The sequence below is a fragment of the Muscardinus avellanarius genome, assembly GCF_963383645.1.
Source record: "Muscardinus avellanarius genome assembly, chromosome: 4".
NCBI lineage: Eukaryota > Metazoa > Chordata > Mammalia > Rodentia > Gliridae > Muscardinus > Muscardinus avellanarius.
In genome coordinates, this window is record NC_137789.1 from 82719571 (window position 1) to 82736361 (window position 16791).

The 16791-nt window shown below is 39.4% G+C and overlaps 1 pseudogene across 1 annotated transcript; it reads left to right on the forward strand.

Moving 5' to 3' along the window:
* Positions 1-12179: 12179 nt before the first annotated feature.
* On the forward strand, positions 12180-12740 carry LOC308262336 (methyltransferase N6AMT1-like; annotated as a pseudogene). The gene has a single exon. The product of its transcript is annotated as a methyltransferase N6AMT1-like (transcript).
* The last annotated feature ends 4051 nt before the right edge of the window (positions 12741-16791 follow it).

Consider the following 16791-nt stretch of genomic DNA (forward strand, 5'->3'; position numbering starts at 1 on the left):
ATATAGTCCTGTAGTTTTCCTTTCTTGAACTATCTTTATTCGGTTTGGGTATTAGTGTGATGTTGGCTTCATAGAATGCATTTTGGAGAGTCCCACGTTTTTCTATTTCATGAAATAGTTTGAGGAATATTGGGATTAGCTCTTCTATAAATGTTTTATAGAATTCACTTGGTAAACCATCTGGTCCTGGGCTTTTCTTTGATGTTAAGCTCCTTATTGCTGTTTCAATCTCTTTGATTGTTATTGGTTGGTTTACATGTTTTATATCTTCTTGACTCAGTTTAGGAAGGTTGTATTTATCTAGAGAGTTGTCAATTACCTCGAGATATTCCATTTTGTTGGAGTACAGTTTTTCAAAGTAGTTTCTATTAATCCTCTGGATTTCTATACTGTCAGTAGTAATATCTCCTTTTTCATCTTTATCTTCAAAGCTTGGGTTGATTCATTTTTTTTAGTTAGGATGGCTAGTGGTTTATCTATCTTGTTAATATTTTCAAGAAACCAGCTTTTGGTTTTGTTGATTTTCTGTATTTTTTTTATTCTCTATTTCATTAATTTCTGCTATAATATTAATAATTTCCTGTCTTCTATTGGCTTTGGGGTTCAATTGTTCCTGCTTTTCAAGGGCTTTGAGGTGTGTTGTAACGTTATTTATTTGAAGATTTTCTGTTTTTCTTATGTGTGCACTCAGTGCTATAAATTTTCCTCTTAATACTGCCTTCAAAGTGTCCCAGAGGCTTTGATATGTTTTATCTTTATTTTCATTCATTTATAGAAATTTCTTGATTTCACCTCTTATGTCTTCTATTACCCATTCTTCATTTAGAAGTGTGGTGTTCAGTCTCCACATGTCTATGTTGTATCTCTGGGTCTTCTTAAAATTGATTTCTAGTTTCATTCCATTATAGTCTGAAATGACACAGGGAACTATGTAACATTTTTTTATATTTGCTAGTTCTCATTTTTTATCTCAGGATGTGATCTGTTTTGGAGAATGTTCTGTGAGCAGCTGAGAAAAATGTAAACTTCACTCTAGTTGGATTAAATATTCTATATGTGTCCAACAGATCCATTTGATTAATCTAACATGTTAAGATTTTATTTCTGTTTGAGATACTGTTTATTCTTATTTGCTTAGTTGTCTGCTGGATGGAAAATCTTGGTTCTTTGATTCTGGTATATATTACCTATTTCTTCTTTGTAGTTAATCTCCTTGAGTATTTTCTCTAGCGCTGGATTTGAAGACATAAATTCCTTCAGTTTCTCTTTCTCATGGAAACTTTTTATTTCCCCATCTAATTTGATAGATAGTTTTGCTGGGTAGAACATTTTTGGCTGGAAATTGTTTTCTTTCAGAGTTTGGAATATGTTACTCCAAGCCCTTCTGGCTCTCATGACTTGGTTTGGGAAGTCTGGAGTGATTCTAATTGGTTTGCCTCTGAATGTCACTTGGCCCTTTGTTTTTGTTGCCTTTAAGATTCTCTCTTTGGCTTCCACATTGGTCATTTTGACAATGATGTGGCATGGGGATCCTCTTCTCTGATTCTGTCTAAAGGGAATTCTATAAGTTTCCTGGACCTGTGTATCGACCTCTTGCTCTATGTTTGGAAAATGTTCTGCTATTACTTACTTGAATAGATTATTGATCCCTTTGGTTTCACCTTTTCCCTCCTCTATTCCAATTATTGTTAGGTTAGCTCTCTGAAAATGGGTCCATATTTCTTCAATGCCAAATTCCTGCTGTCAGATTTTTTTTCTAAATTATAAACTATGCATTTGTTTTTGGAGTGATTATCTTCTAGGAGTGAGATTCTATTCTCCATGTTGTCTAATTGATTGTTTATACTTTGAATTGAGTCCTTTACTGCAATGATTGCATCCTTTATTTCTTTTAAACTCTCTCTCTAAATTCTTTTCAAAGGTCCTGCATTATTTCTACAGTTATATTCCTGATTTGATCTTCTGGAGATCTCTGAATTTCCATGTTATCAGGTTCTGATGTTGTGGGGTTGTGGACATTCATTGCTCCATTGTTATTCCTCTTTCCCATGATTTCGGAAGTTTGTGCCTTCTCTGGGTTTTTCCCTGGGTCACTATAACTTCACTCTGGGTGCTCTGGATCTTGAGTTTGTGGCAATCTCAGTCACCACTATGCCTTTACTGGGTTATATCACAAAGTCTCAGACCAATGAGTTAATCAAGGCTTCACGAGACCATGAGGGTACCAGGCTGGGTGTTTTCCCATGGAGAGCTGCGACTAGAGTGTGGTATCTCTGCCACCACTACTCCTTCACTGGGTTGGACTGCAAAATCTCACACCCAGGGAGATTATCAAAGCTGGGCATGTCCCTGGGGGTACAGTACTGGGATTTCTCCTTTAGAGGCTGCAATTTCACTTACAGTTATTGAGTGTGCTTATCTAGAGCTGACACAGGCACAGTGAACTCGCCACAGCCTCTGGCAATATGGCGCTGTTGTCACACCCTCGGCTATGATGCTGGAATATTTCTTTTCTTGTTTTGAGCTCCGTTGTGAGTCTCTTTCTTCTCTGGAGCCTGGTAGGTTGTTGAGTGTGCTGATCTGGAGCTGTTGAGGGCCTGGGGAACTCACTGCCACTGCTTATCGTCCCCCAAGACTCCGACCCACAGGGGCTTAGAGAATGACACAGACACCTTTTCAGCTGAAATATGAATTCTTCTTTAATGGATCCTTAATATGTCTCAATAATATGTCTCTTCTTCTTCCTTTAATATGTCTGACAATGCGTACAACAAGCACAATATATATCAGCATCAAAATCCCTCCCTCTATTCCCTACCAATCCCAAGCTTCCACAGCTAGGGCATGCACATTTCTGACTCTCTCATAGGCAGGCTGGTGGCAGCATGAGGTGCTGCGTCACTGATCATTCTGCAGGCACGTAGCATGGCACACTGCGCATGCTCAAGGAGACGTCCATCTTGTGAGTCTCATGACTTGGCTGCAAGCCTAGGCGCCATCTTGAATCCACGCTGGCAACAAGCCTGGGCGCCATCTCGGTCCAGCCGAGTGGGCCCCGACATCTCCCCCTTTTTGTTTTATTAAAATAAGGCTCGGGATCATGCCTGTCTTAAGTTGTCAACCCTCAAGGACCATTCTTACCCGTCATTGGGAGAACAATAGCATGATTGTTTCCCTGTCTTAGGTTGATATGGTCCCGGGGACGATCTTACCCATCACTGACTACGGATCCAGCATATTGAGCCATACGTGGGGCGATGAGCCAGCTTCAAGGGCTGCCATAGCTTGCACCAATATGCGCTGTTGTTGCAGTGTGTGTTGTCGAGTTTGCCTAATATATCCAATCATGAAACAACATGCTACCACCAGCAAGAATGCCCAGAATGCCATGCCACCCCAATCTTTTAAGAAACCAAATGTTCCATGTGTCAAGTCCATCCATTGTTGTACTGTGGTGACTTCCACACGGGTAGAATTAATTGCAACGATGGACGCTCGAAGCTCAATCATGGTGTGTTCAAATTCACAGCTCCAAGTCCCTAGAAGCATCTTGCTTAATTGCCGAGACAAATTACCTGCATGGGAGAAATTCTGATACTGCACATACATTATACATAATCCAGATAATTTATGAATACATAGTACCATCGCCATTTGCCCTAGAATATCAACTTGTTCTTGTAACAGGTCTACTCTTTGATTTACCATTAATATGCCAGCTTTAAGTTGTCCATTTTTTTTTAAGTTGTCCATTTATTTGAGCTTGCTGAGCCATGGCAGTAGCCGCATGTGAGGATAGGGCATTCATAGTGGCTGCAGATACAATATACAAATATATTGTTGTAACTTAGCCAATAATAAAAGAATAGTAGATTGTCCCTTAATATGTCCTACACATTCAAGGCTATTAAGTGCCTGTACCACATATAAGTTATCTGAAATTAAGTTGAATGGAGTGGAATCATAGAGCATAAATACTTGAATCACTGTCAAAATCTCTACTGCCTGTGCTGATGAATGGGGAAAAAGAAAAGTTTGTGGATCTGAGCCTTCTTTGAATATCACTCCCATACCTCCTTTGGATCCATCTGTAAAAATATTTGGCGCTCCAGCAATCGGTGCAGATCGAGTGATTTTAGGAAAAATAATAGGATGAGCCAAGGATGTTGTGAATAATGATTATCGAATTGTCCTGTGGCCATTACATGGACAATGGCCCAGTCAGAATTGGTGGCAGCTAGAGTGGAAAGCTGTTCTTTAGTATATGGAGTGATGATAAAATCAGGCTGCATTCCAAATGCAGTCAGAGTTGCCTTTAATGCCTTAATAATTATTTGTGCAACACAGGCTGGATACCATGGCAACACTTTTTTGGGAGAATGAGGGAGGTGTACCCACATTATGGGACCCTCTTGCCACAACACTCCAGTGGGTGTGAGATCTGTGGTAAGAATACATAAGAGCAGTTTTTTCTGATAATCTATACGATCTACTTGTGCTTCAGATAATCTTTCCTCTACGAGTTGAATACATGCTAGTGCCGTAGGTGTTAATGATCGTGAAGAAAATAAATCTGAATCCCCTTTTAGCAAATCAAACAAAGGTTTAAGGTCAGCATTACTAAGCCTACAATATGGTCGAATCCAATTTATATCCCCTAAAAGTTTTTGGAAATCATTTAAAGTTTGTAAATTGTCCACCCTCAAGCTAACCTTAAGAGGACAAATAATAGTATCTTCTAATTTGGTGCCAAGGTATTGTTTAACATTTCTTTGTTGTATTTTTTCTGGAGCTATAATTAAATTCCATTGTTTAAGACATAGTATAGTTTTTATAAGCATATCATCCAGAATTTCTGGGGTTTTAGCACATAATAAAATATCATCCATATAATGACAAATCATGGAAGAAGCAAATTCTCTTCTAATAGATTGTAGGGCTTTATCTACATATATTTGGCACAACGTGGGACTATTAGCCATACCCTGTGGTAGTACTGTCCATTCATATCTTTGATCCACCTGCTGATGATTAATGGACGGTATTGTAAAAGCAAATCGAGGGGTATCTGCAGGATGCAGTGGAAGAGAGAAGAAGCAGTCTTTGATGTCCAACACAACAGTGGGCCAATTGGCAGGGAGGGCCGATATAACTGGTAGCCCCAATTGCACTGGTCCCATGATCTCCATATTATTATTTACTGCTCGGAGATCATGTAACAATCTCCATTTACCTGATTTCTTTTTGATAACAAAAATAGGTGTATTCCATGGAGATGTGTAGGACTGTAAATGTCCTGCCAATAACTGCTCCTGTACCAGTTCATGGGCTGCTATAACTTTTTCTTTAGGAAGGGACCACTGAGAGACCCACACTGGCACATGTTTTCCATTTAATCTTTAATTGTTCAGTAGCCCCATAGAAAAACCCAGTCCTCTTTTATCTTTGGGATTATTTCTTCTCATCATGGGAACAGGGGACTTTTGACCTTGTTCAAATCGGCCAAGCCCGCCTGCCCCTGAATAGCCTGCATTATGCATAAGTTGTTGACTTTGAGAGCTATATACAGATTCAGTAGTCAATTTTACTCCCATTTGTTGCAGTACATCTCGTCCCCACAAGGATACAGGAAGGTCCAGAACAAAAGGTTGGAATGTCCCTGAATGACCTTCTTGATCTGCCCAATTAAGGTGAACAGCACTGCAGCTTGGAATATTTGCATATCCTAACCCCTTAAGTAATTGATCTGTCTGTTGTAATCCCCAATCTTTTGGCCATTCAGATAATCTAATGATACTACGGTCTGCACCTGAGTCCAAGAGACCCCAAAAAGAGACTCCCTGTATGGTGAGCTGACACATGGGACATGACCCCATGTCCATAGTGAGCCATGCTCCAGGAGTACCTGTAGAACCAAAGCCCTTATCTTTTCTTGCCTGTCTTTGGCTAGGAAAAAAAGAATGTTTACTAGGCAACAGAATTATCTGAGCAATTCGGTCTCCATCATTTATAACAGAAATCCCACGAGGGGAAGAAACTAATATTTTCACATTGCCTGTATAGTCCTGGTCAATAACTCCTGGATGCACCACTAGACCCGATAAGGTAGTGGAACTTCGGCCTAGAAGCAGTCCTACAGTATTAGAAGGAAGGGGTCCATGAAAATATGAATCTACTTTTTGAACTCCCATTTCAGGGGTTAATATGAGCTGGGCGGTGGCACAGACGTCCAATCCTGCACTCCCTGGGGTTGCTCTCCGTATGGTGGGAGAGGCTGCTGAAATCGAGGCACCTGCCTCATCTGTGGTCCTGCGTTCCCTGTATCCTGTTGAATTGCCCCATACATTTGAGGGCCCTGAGGCACAGGGCCCCTCTGCCCATTTTTTGGCCTAGCATTTGATTGTGGTGGAGGAAGAGGCTTTCCATCTACATCCCATCGAGATCTGCACTCTACAGCCCAATGGTTGCCTTTTCTACATCGAGGACACAAATTAGGAATCCTCTGGGCCTGTTTAGAAGATGCTCCAGAATTAGTCTGTATACAATCTCTTTTTAAGTGTCCTGGTTGACCACATCGGAAACAATTCCCTGAACTGCCTCTCTGCTTTTGATTATAAGGCTTGCCCTGCAACCCAACAACAATGGCAGCAGCTATGGCTTGTCCTTGTATGACAAAGTCAGTTATTTCTCTGCATATCTTGAGCCATATTTCTAGGCCCTTATTTTTATAGGGACATATTGCATCCTGACAAGGCTTATTGGCTTGCTCATAAGCTAGCTGTTTAATCAATGGCATGGCAGCGTCCACATCAGGGAAAACCCAAGAAGCAGTATCCACAAGCCGTGATAAAAAATCAGCAAAAGGCTCATTGGGTCCTTGAGTAACTTTTGACAGACTGGCTCGTAAATTACCTGTCCCTGATAACATCCTCCATGCCCTTAATGCTGCTTGATTAATCTGCCCATACACCTGCTGTGGGTACCCATTTTGATTATTAGCAAATGGTCCCTGTCCCATTAACATATCCAAATTCCAAGCAGGTTTCCCTGTCTGAGCATTAACACGAGCTTGATCAGAGCAGTATTCTATATAGGCTGACTTCCAATTAAGATAGGCTCCACCAGACAACACAGCCCTGCACAAATTTGTCCAATCACTTGGAGTCATGGAGTATCTTTCAAAGGATTCTACCAGTGACAAGGTAAATGAAGCCTGCACTCCATATGTTGACACAGCTTCTTTTAACCTTTCCAATCTAATGGCTCATGATACCTTTGCTGATTCTGGTCAAGAAACACAGGAAATGCTCCTGGTGTAGGCAGAATCTTTGCCCACGGACTAGCCTCAGATGTCTTCCGCCTATCAGACTTTCCTTTCTCAGTAAGATATGGCGGCGGACTAGGAGAGGGAGGGGGAGGAGCGGAAGGTTCAGGATATTTCTTTTTACTGTTATAAGACATTTGGAACCTGCGCCAAGATTCTAACAAGGCTTCTTCCTCCTTATCTCTTTCTGGTGGAACAGGCCATGTCTCTTGTTCCTCGGAGGAATCGAAGGAGTTGCTTTCAGAGGACTCCTCGTCCCTGTGACAATCTGCCTGTTGACCTTGCTCTGAAATCTCTTCTTTTGCTTCCTCTAAAGCATTAGAGCCTTCAGCCAGAACTTGACGATACCTTCCTGTTTTATCTGCCAGGCATGCTTTAATTAAACTCCAGATAGCCAATGTCCCAGGTGGGAGAGCCCCTTTGGCATCAGCCTTAAGAAGATCCTGACCAAGACATTTCCACTGAGAAATGTTAACATATCCTTCTTCCAAAAACCATGGAGCTATCGCTTTAACTGTGCTAAGAAAATTTTCTAAAGTGGCTGCTTTCACTTTCACTCCTCCCTTAGACAGAATGTTACAAAGAGCCTCTTTGACCTTCATGGTAGCAACCTTAGACCCCATGATAAGTTTTACTTTGTCACAATCTCCTACACACCTATCGTCGCAATCACCTGCGAGCCTATCATCGCAATCACCTGCGAGCCTATCGTCGCAATCACCTGCAAGCCTATCATTGCAATTACCTGCGAACATTCACAGCTGTCCCTCGCTTATCCGCGAGCCCTATCTTATTTTGTCGCTTACCTGCGAACTTTTTGCTACGTTGTTTTTCCCGGGTTTCGGCGCCACTTATCGTCCCCCAAGACTCCGACCCGCAGGGGCTTAGAGAACGACACAGACACCTCTTCAGCTGAAATATGAATTCTTCTTTAATGGATCCTTAATATGTCTCAATAATATGTCTCTTCTTCCTTTAATATGTCTGACAATGCGTACAACAAGCACAATATATATCAGCATCAAAATCCCTCCCTCTATTCCCTACCAATCCCAAGCTTCCACAGCTAGGGCATGCACATTTCTGACTCTCTCATAGGCAGGCTGGTGGCAGCACGAGGTGCTGCGTCACTGATCATTCTGCAGGCACGTAGCATGGCACACTGCGCATGCTCAAGGAGACGTCCATCTTGTGAGTCTCATGACTTGGCTGCAAGCCTAGGCGCCATCTTGAATCCACGCTGGCAACAAGCCTGGGTGCCATCTCGGTCCAGCCGAGTGGGCCCCAACAGCCACAGCCTCTGGCAATATGGCGCTGTTGTCACACCCTCGGCTATGATGCTGGAATATTTCTTTTCTTGTTTTGAGCTCCGTTGTAAGTCTCTTTCTTCTCTGGAGCCTGGTAGGTTGTTGAGTGTGCTGATCTGGAGCTGTTGAGGGCCTGGGGAACTCACCGCCACTGCTGGCAATATGGTGCTGGTGCTTCACCCTCTGCCGTGAGGCTGGCATATTTCTTTTCTGGTTTTGAGCTCCATTCTGAGTCCTTTTCTTTCTGGAGTCTGGTGCTGCAAGGCAAGATGGCACTGGTATGGTTCTGCCACCACAATGCCGGCTGGTTTCTTCTCTGGTCTCTGGCTCTTCTTCTAGTCTTCTTTTTCTCTGTCCCTTGTATTTACAGTTTTTATTTCTCTGTTGATGGTGTTTTCTGGCTATGAAAAGCGCTGATTTTGTGGCAATAGAGATTGTTTGTTAGTGGGACTCATAAATGCTGCTTTTCTCAGTCACCATCTTCCCCAGCAGTGATATCTTGAAAGAAACTATTTTTTTCTGAGCAGTAGTTTTGAACAGTAAACTAAAAATGTTCAAGAACCTATGTTGTCAACCAGGCTTTTTTCATTCCATTTACAGAACATAGACAGAGGAGATTTAGTACCATTCTTAAGAGGCCTGAAATTTTCTGAACAGTTAATGAGCACAGACCTCAACTTAAAGTCACAGACTGCATTAACCCTAACAAGGTAATAACCCTGTTCTTTGAAGCTTTGAAGTCAGGTTCTGACTTCTATCTATGAAAGACCTAGATGTCATTTTCTTCCAATATAAGGCTGCTTAATCTATATTGAAATTTTTAAATTAAATCTTCATCTTAATATAATTAATATCTTCATCAATTATCTTACATAATGCTTCTGGATAACTTTCTGTACTTCTAAATCATTTATCTGTACTTCTCTATCTTTCATCTTACAATTTTATGGTATGAAGAAGAAATTTTTCATTAAGCTCTAAGAACCAACCTCTTCTAGGTTCAAACTTTTCTTTTACAGTTTCTTTTGCTTTTACAGAATTGAAGAGAGACAGACCCTTGCTCTAGATTAAGCCTTAGTTTAAGAAAACCTGGTGGTCAATTTGATTTTCTATCCAGATTATTAAAAGTTCCTAATTGTCAGCAGTAAGGCTGCTTCACTCTTATCATTCATGTGTTCACTAGAGTATCTTGCACTTCCATTTCCTTTAAGAACTCTTCTATATTCACAACTTGGCTAACTAATGTAATGAAACTCACTTCCAGCCCATCTTAACATTAACATGCTTTCTCCACTAAGCTTATTCATTTCTAGATTTTGATTTAAAGTGAGAGACATAAGATCTTTTCATCTGAACACACTTAAATACTTTTGTAGCATTACTAGTTGGCCTAATTTCAATATTTTTGTGTTTCAAATAATAGAAAGGCCTACAGAGAGAGAAATAGGAAAAATGGGGGTCAGTAGAGTAGTCAGCATGCACGTGCATACACACACACACACACACACACACACACACACACACGTTTATTCACTAAGGTTACTGTATATGGGTATAATTTGTAGTGCCCCCAAATAATTAAAAGAGTAACATCAAAGATCATTGATCATAGGTCACCATAACATAAAATAAAAATAAAGAAGTTTGAAATACAATAAAATTACAAAACCATGACAGTGAAAACACAGCCTGTAGAATTGCCTAGAGCATGGTAACCATAAGACTTCAATTTGTAAAAAATAAAATAGTGCAATAAAATGAGGTATGCTTGTGCTTTTCTGTACAAAACTTCGTTCTTCCTTTTTTAGAAATTTAATGTTGCTAAAATTAAAGGGAAAAACATGATGGAGGGGGATCAGAGTAACAATGTCTATCACCTTCTCATTATTCTAATCAAAGAAGATATTTTTTTCTTTGCTATATAAGTCAGATATATAAGGCAAATGAGCCAGGAGTCAACTGTATAAATTGAAATACAAAATAATTGTTTCATTTAAATGTTGTCATAGAAGATCAGCATGATAATGCAAAAAGAAACCTAAGACCCACATTCTCACAGAGAGATACCAATATAACAACAGCAGCCAGAACAACTGCCACTGAGAACCACAGAATCCAGTTCAGTGGTTCTTATACCAAGATGTGCCTGAAGATAAAAAGAACCTGATTACAGCCAGTAAAAAGATGTTTCGTATTTTATGCAGCTAAGCTCCTCTCCACCACCATCACATGCACCATGACCAAGTTCAGTTCATATCTCAATATGCAGGGTGGTTTCATGTATAAAAATCCATCAATGTAATAAGCCATATAAACTGAACTAAAAACAAACATCACACAATATCTCAATGCCAAAAACTTTTAGAATTCAATATCTCTCCTTGATTAACTCTCAAAAATTAAGAATAGAGGAAAACTACCTCAACATAATAAAAGTCATATGTAAAAAGCCTATAGCTAAGATGGCATTCAATGATGAAAAACTGAATGCTTTTCTTCTAAGATCAGAAATAACACAAGGATGTCCACTCTTGCCACTTCTATTCAACATAATATTGAAAGTTCTAGCTAAAACAATAAAATAAATAAATAAATAAATAAATAAATAAATAAATGGCATCCTACTCAGAAGAAACAAAACAAAATTTTCTCTGTTTGCAGGTGACATGATTTCAAATATAGACAACACTAAAGTATTCCATACCTGCACACACAAAAAAAACCATTGTCAAAAAAGTTATAAAATGGTTGCACTATTATACACTAACAATGAATAATCCAGAAAGAAAATAGTTGTATTTACAATAGCCTCAAAAAGAATAAAACACTTGGTACTAAACTTGACCAAAGCAATAAAGGCCTGTACATTGAAAACTATAAAATATTGCTAAAAGAAATTAAAGAAGAAAAAGATAAATGGAAAGACATTTCACATTCATGAATATAAAGACTTAATATTATTAAAATGTTCATATTACCCAAAGCAACCTACAGATTCAATGTAACCTCTATCAAAATCTCAACAATATTTTGAGAAGAATACTGGCACAGAATTCAGGAACACTCTAAAATACACCCCTAGCACTTTTATTTATTTTAAGACAGGGTCTTGCTGAGTTCCCAAGGCTAATATTAAATCTGCAGTCTTTCTGTCTCCACCTTCCAAGTCCTGAGATTATAGGAATGCACCACCATGCCCAGCTTTCCAACATTTTTGAGGAACTAAACAAAAGAGGTTCTTTGTAAAATTAAAATGAAATTACTACATGATCCAGCAGTCCCACTTCTAGATATACATCCCAAAGAACTCAAAGCAAGATATCAAAGATATAGCTATATTTCCACACTCCTGCTTATTGTAAGGCTATACACAAAAATTAAGGAATGTAGTGACTCAAATGTCCACTGCCAGATGAACAAAGAAATTGTGGTATATACATGCACTAGAATATTATGTTGTCTTAAAAAAGAAGGAAATTGGCATAGATGTAGAACAGAGAGTAGAAAGATGGTGGCACCAATCTTCCCCATGCCACTGTTTTAAATACATGGACTGCAGTGCCTTCAGGGATGTATATGAGTCTGCAGAAGACATTTTTCTGCTGCTGGACGTGCTGGAGGCAGCAGTGGCCAAGCTGTCGTGAGTGGAAATTTACCTTGAAGGAGGATTGAGAACTGGTATGATATCTGCATTCCTATCCTTTATGATAGGTCCTCAGGCTTTGTACTTTTAAGTGCACTGATTATCAATCCTGAGGCAGCAGCTTGTACACCGGAGACAGCACACTGTAACAAAATCCATACTCAACCAGTAATTAGAGATTTGGTGAAAGGTGTGCTGCCAAGATTGAAGGAAAAAGCTGACCTTCTGGTGTTTAATACCCCAGGAAGAAGTAGGACTCCACCAGAAGAAGTAGAAAGTCACTAAATAGAAGCAGCTTGGGCTGTTGGCAGAAACAGTGCAGAAATCATGGAGATTCTTTCCACTGGTTTGAGATATACTTTTCCCAAGAGGATTATTCTATTTAGTTACCATAAAAGGAAACAATCCAGAGCCAATAGAATGGGAGAAGATTTTTTTTCCAACTACTCCTCTGATAGAAGACTAATATCTAGAATATAAAGAGAACTCAAGAAATTCAGCACTAAGAAAACAAATAACCCAATCAAAAAATGGGCAAGTGAACTAAATAGACACTTCATGAAGGAAGAAATTCCTTCGTGGCCAATAAATGCATGAAAAAATGTTCAACATCATTAGCAATCAGAGAGATGTAGATCAAAACTACCCTGAGATTTCACCTAACTCCAAGAATGGCAATCATTCAAAACACAAACAACAACAAATTCTGGAGAGGATGTGGAGAAGTGGGAACTCTAAAACATTGTTGGTGGGATTGCAAATTAGTGCAACCACTTTGGAAAACAGTATGGAGGATTCTAAGAAAAATGGAAACAAACTTACCATTTGGTCCAGCAATACCACTTCTGTGTATATACCCAAAAGAAAGGAAACCAAACTACCAAATTAATGCATGCATATCTATTTTCATAACTCCACAATTCAAAATTGCCAAACTATGGAACCAGCCAAGATGTCTATTAACAGACAAATGAACCACAAAACTATGGGATATGTACACATTGCAATTTTACTCAGCCATAAAGAAAAACACAATTATGTCATTTACAGGGGAATAGATGGAACTGGAGGACATTATGCTAAGTGAAATTAGTCAGTCACAAAAGATAAAAAATCAGATGCTGAAGCTTAATATGCTGAAGCTAGGGAGAAAATGCGTCATAGAAGGAACTCTAGACCAAGAAGGAGATACTATAGATGAGAAAATAAGGTGACCTAATCAAGGGGATGGGAGGGAGGAAGAGGGAAATTCTCTAATGCACATGATGTACTTTAACAAACATATCAATATCAATCATTAAGCCAAATATGAGAAGGAGGGAGGAGGGGTAATGGGGTGAGAATTGGATAAGGGCAAATTGGGTGATGTGTGTATGAATGTCCCCACCATCTTGTATTCCATTAAGATGTATGACTATAATGCACCAATAAATTTCTTTTTAAAAAAGAAATCAATACAGAAATTTTGACAACACTGAGGACAAAAGGTCTACAAGGCATTTTCCAGGCAGGCAAGCCAAAAAACTCTCTTAGTCCTCATTCAGGTCCTAATATGCCAACAGCTACTTGAAGTGTGCTGAACTGCTGGAGCAAAATGCATTTGGTGTATTTTGAAACTAAAATCATTCCTTGATTAAGAAATTTGTCAAAAAAAAAGAGTGGAAAGTGGGACATTCCCTTTTACCAGGAAATCAAATCTACATAAATATTTGTATGTGTTCAGGTAAATATGTATATTATATTTACAATTTGTATTTTGTATATAAAAGTTATATTTATATTACATATAAAAGGATGCTCATTTCAGCACTGGTTATAATAGCAAAACAATGGAATCATTCTAAATGTCCATCAGAAAGGACATTGGGTAACATAATTTATTATATATATATATATATATATATATATATATATATATATATATATATATATATTTCACTAAGCATGCAGCCATTCAACATGAGTCAGGTCTGTACATACTGAAGCAGAGGGGTCCAAGATGTACAATTGAGTGTAAATAGCAAACTGCTCAAGTTTTATTCTATACATATATTTTTGAAAAACCAACAGAGAGTATATTTGTATGTTATGTAAAAAAAAAAGTCTCTGAAGATAATAGGTAGGAATGAAATAACTTTTACTGTTTTGTATGGCCTTTGCATTTGCACAGTGGTAATGTTGGGGACTAACAGTGGATTCATAATATAACCAAGTGGTGACTCCATTAGCAGCTGGTATACCAGATGTCTTTCATTACTGGAATAAATTAACATATCACTTAGCTTAGCACCTGCTGTGTGGCTACTGCTCTAAGAAATGCCATTGTCTCCATACCCTTCCATAAATGCCTATCAGAGGCAGTTTGCTATCAGATATCAAAACCAGCAATATATGTTTTAACTATCCTACCTTGGGTATTACTTATTAGCCAGCCCTATTTTATAATTTAGTTTGTGGGTATCTTGATCACATATCCTGTCCACAAGACTCTATACTAATTCATTACATTGATGGCATTATAGTAATTGAGCCAAATAAGCAAAAAATAGCAACTGCTATAGACTTAATAGTAAGATGTCCACTTGTAACAAGGTAAGATATCTGACTAAAACTCAGGGGCCTTCTACCTCAGTGGAATTAGCAGGGCACAGTGGTGTGAGGAATGTTAAGACACGCCTTTTAATGTGAAGAATAAAGCATTAACATCAACTGCCCCTACAACCAAGAAAAGGGGATAACAGCTAATGAACTCTTTGGGTTTGGAAGTAGAAAATGCCTATTTGGATATGTTATTCCACTCATTTACCAAGTCATTCAAAAAGATGTTAGTATTGAGCTGGGCCTGTAACAAGAGAAGGATCTACAATGCAAGTTACTCTGCAACTTAGGTGACATAATTCAGCAAATCCAGTGGTGCTTGAAGTGTCAGTGGCAGATAAGGATGCTGCACAGAGTGCTTAGCAGTTTCCTGCAGGTGAACTGTAGTTGTAGGCCTTTGAGATTCTGAAGCAAGACCCTGCTATCATCACAAATAACTACTCTTGTTTTTAGCAATAGCTCTTGACCTGCAACTGAATCTTAGTAGCCTCTGAATACTTACCCATGGGTCATCGAGTTATCATATGATCTAAGCTACCCATCATTAATTGGGTGCTATCTGACCTACCAAGCCATAAAGTTGGCTTGTACAGCCACACTCCATAATCAAATGGAAGTGTTATACACATGACTGGGGCTGAGCAGATTCTGAAGGCAAAAGATAATTAAGTGAAGAAGTGGGCCAGGCACTCATGGTACCCACTCCTGCTGCATTGCTTTCTCCAAGCCACATTTCTGATTTCTGAGGAGTTGCCTGTGATCAACTAATAGAGACTAAGGCCTGCAGGTGATTCTATAGGCGTTATCCAAACTTGGACAACTGCAGCACCACACGCTCTCTCTAGGACACTTCTGAAGGATAGTAGTGAGGGAAACCCTCCCACTGAAGCTTGGAGTAGTGCACCTGGTTGTTCACTTTGCCTGGAAGGGAAATGGCCAGATTTGCAATCATATATCATTTTATGAGCAGTGACCATTCATTTGGCTAGATGGTTGAGGATTGGGAAATGGCATGTTTGAAAAATTTGTAACAAAGACATTTGGGAAAGAGATATGTAGATAAAGCTCTCAGAATGAGCACAGGACAAGAAGATGTTAGTGTCTCATGTAAATGTTCATCAAAGGGTGACCTCAGCCGGGGAAGACTTTAATATTCAAGTGGATATGATGGCCCCCTTCTATGGATAGCAGGCAGCCTCTGACATCATCCCCTAGGCTCATAAACATGGTGGAAAGGAATGAAGTTATGCTGACCTCAGCAACACAGCCTTCTGCTCACCATGGCTGACCTGGCTAAGGCCATCTCTGACTACCAGGTCCAGTAACAGCAGAAAATAACACTGAACCTCCTATATGGCACTATATAAGAACCATCAGACAACTACCTTTTAGCAGGTTGTTAGCATTTATCTGCTTCCATCATGGAAGGGACAGTACTTTTTCCATACTGGAACAGATACCTTAAGTGGAAATGAATTTTCCTTCCCTATATGCAATGCTTCTGCCAACACTACCAGCCACAGGCTTACAAAATACTATATCCACCACCATGGTATTTCACACAGCCCTGTTTTCTGATCAAGGAACTCAATTCACAGCAGAAAGATGGCAGTATTCCCATGTTCATAGAATTTACTAATCTAACCATATTTCTCACCATTCCAAGCTGGCTTTATACATGCAGAGTCAACATTGAGTGTATACCATACTGGTTCTCTGTTCACCAGGATTTATAGATATAGAAATCAAAGAGTGAAAACTGGAGTGGTACCACTCACTATCACTTCTAATGACCCCCTGACAGAATTTTTCTTCTTATTGCCGGGCATGGTGGCGCATGCTTATAATCCCCGCACTTGGGAGGCGGAGACAGAAGGATCACACTGGTTCGAAGCCAGCCTTGCTGGCTTAAGAGACCC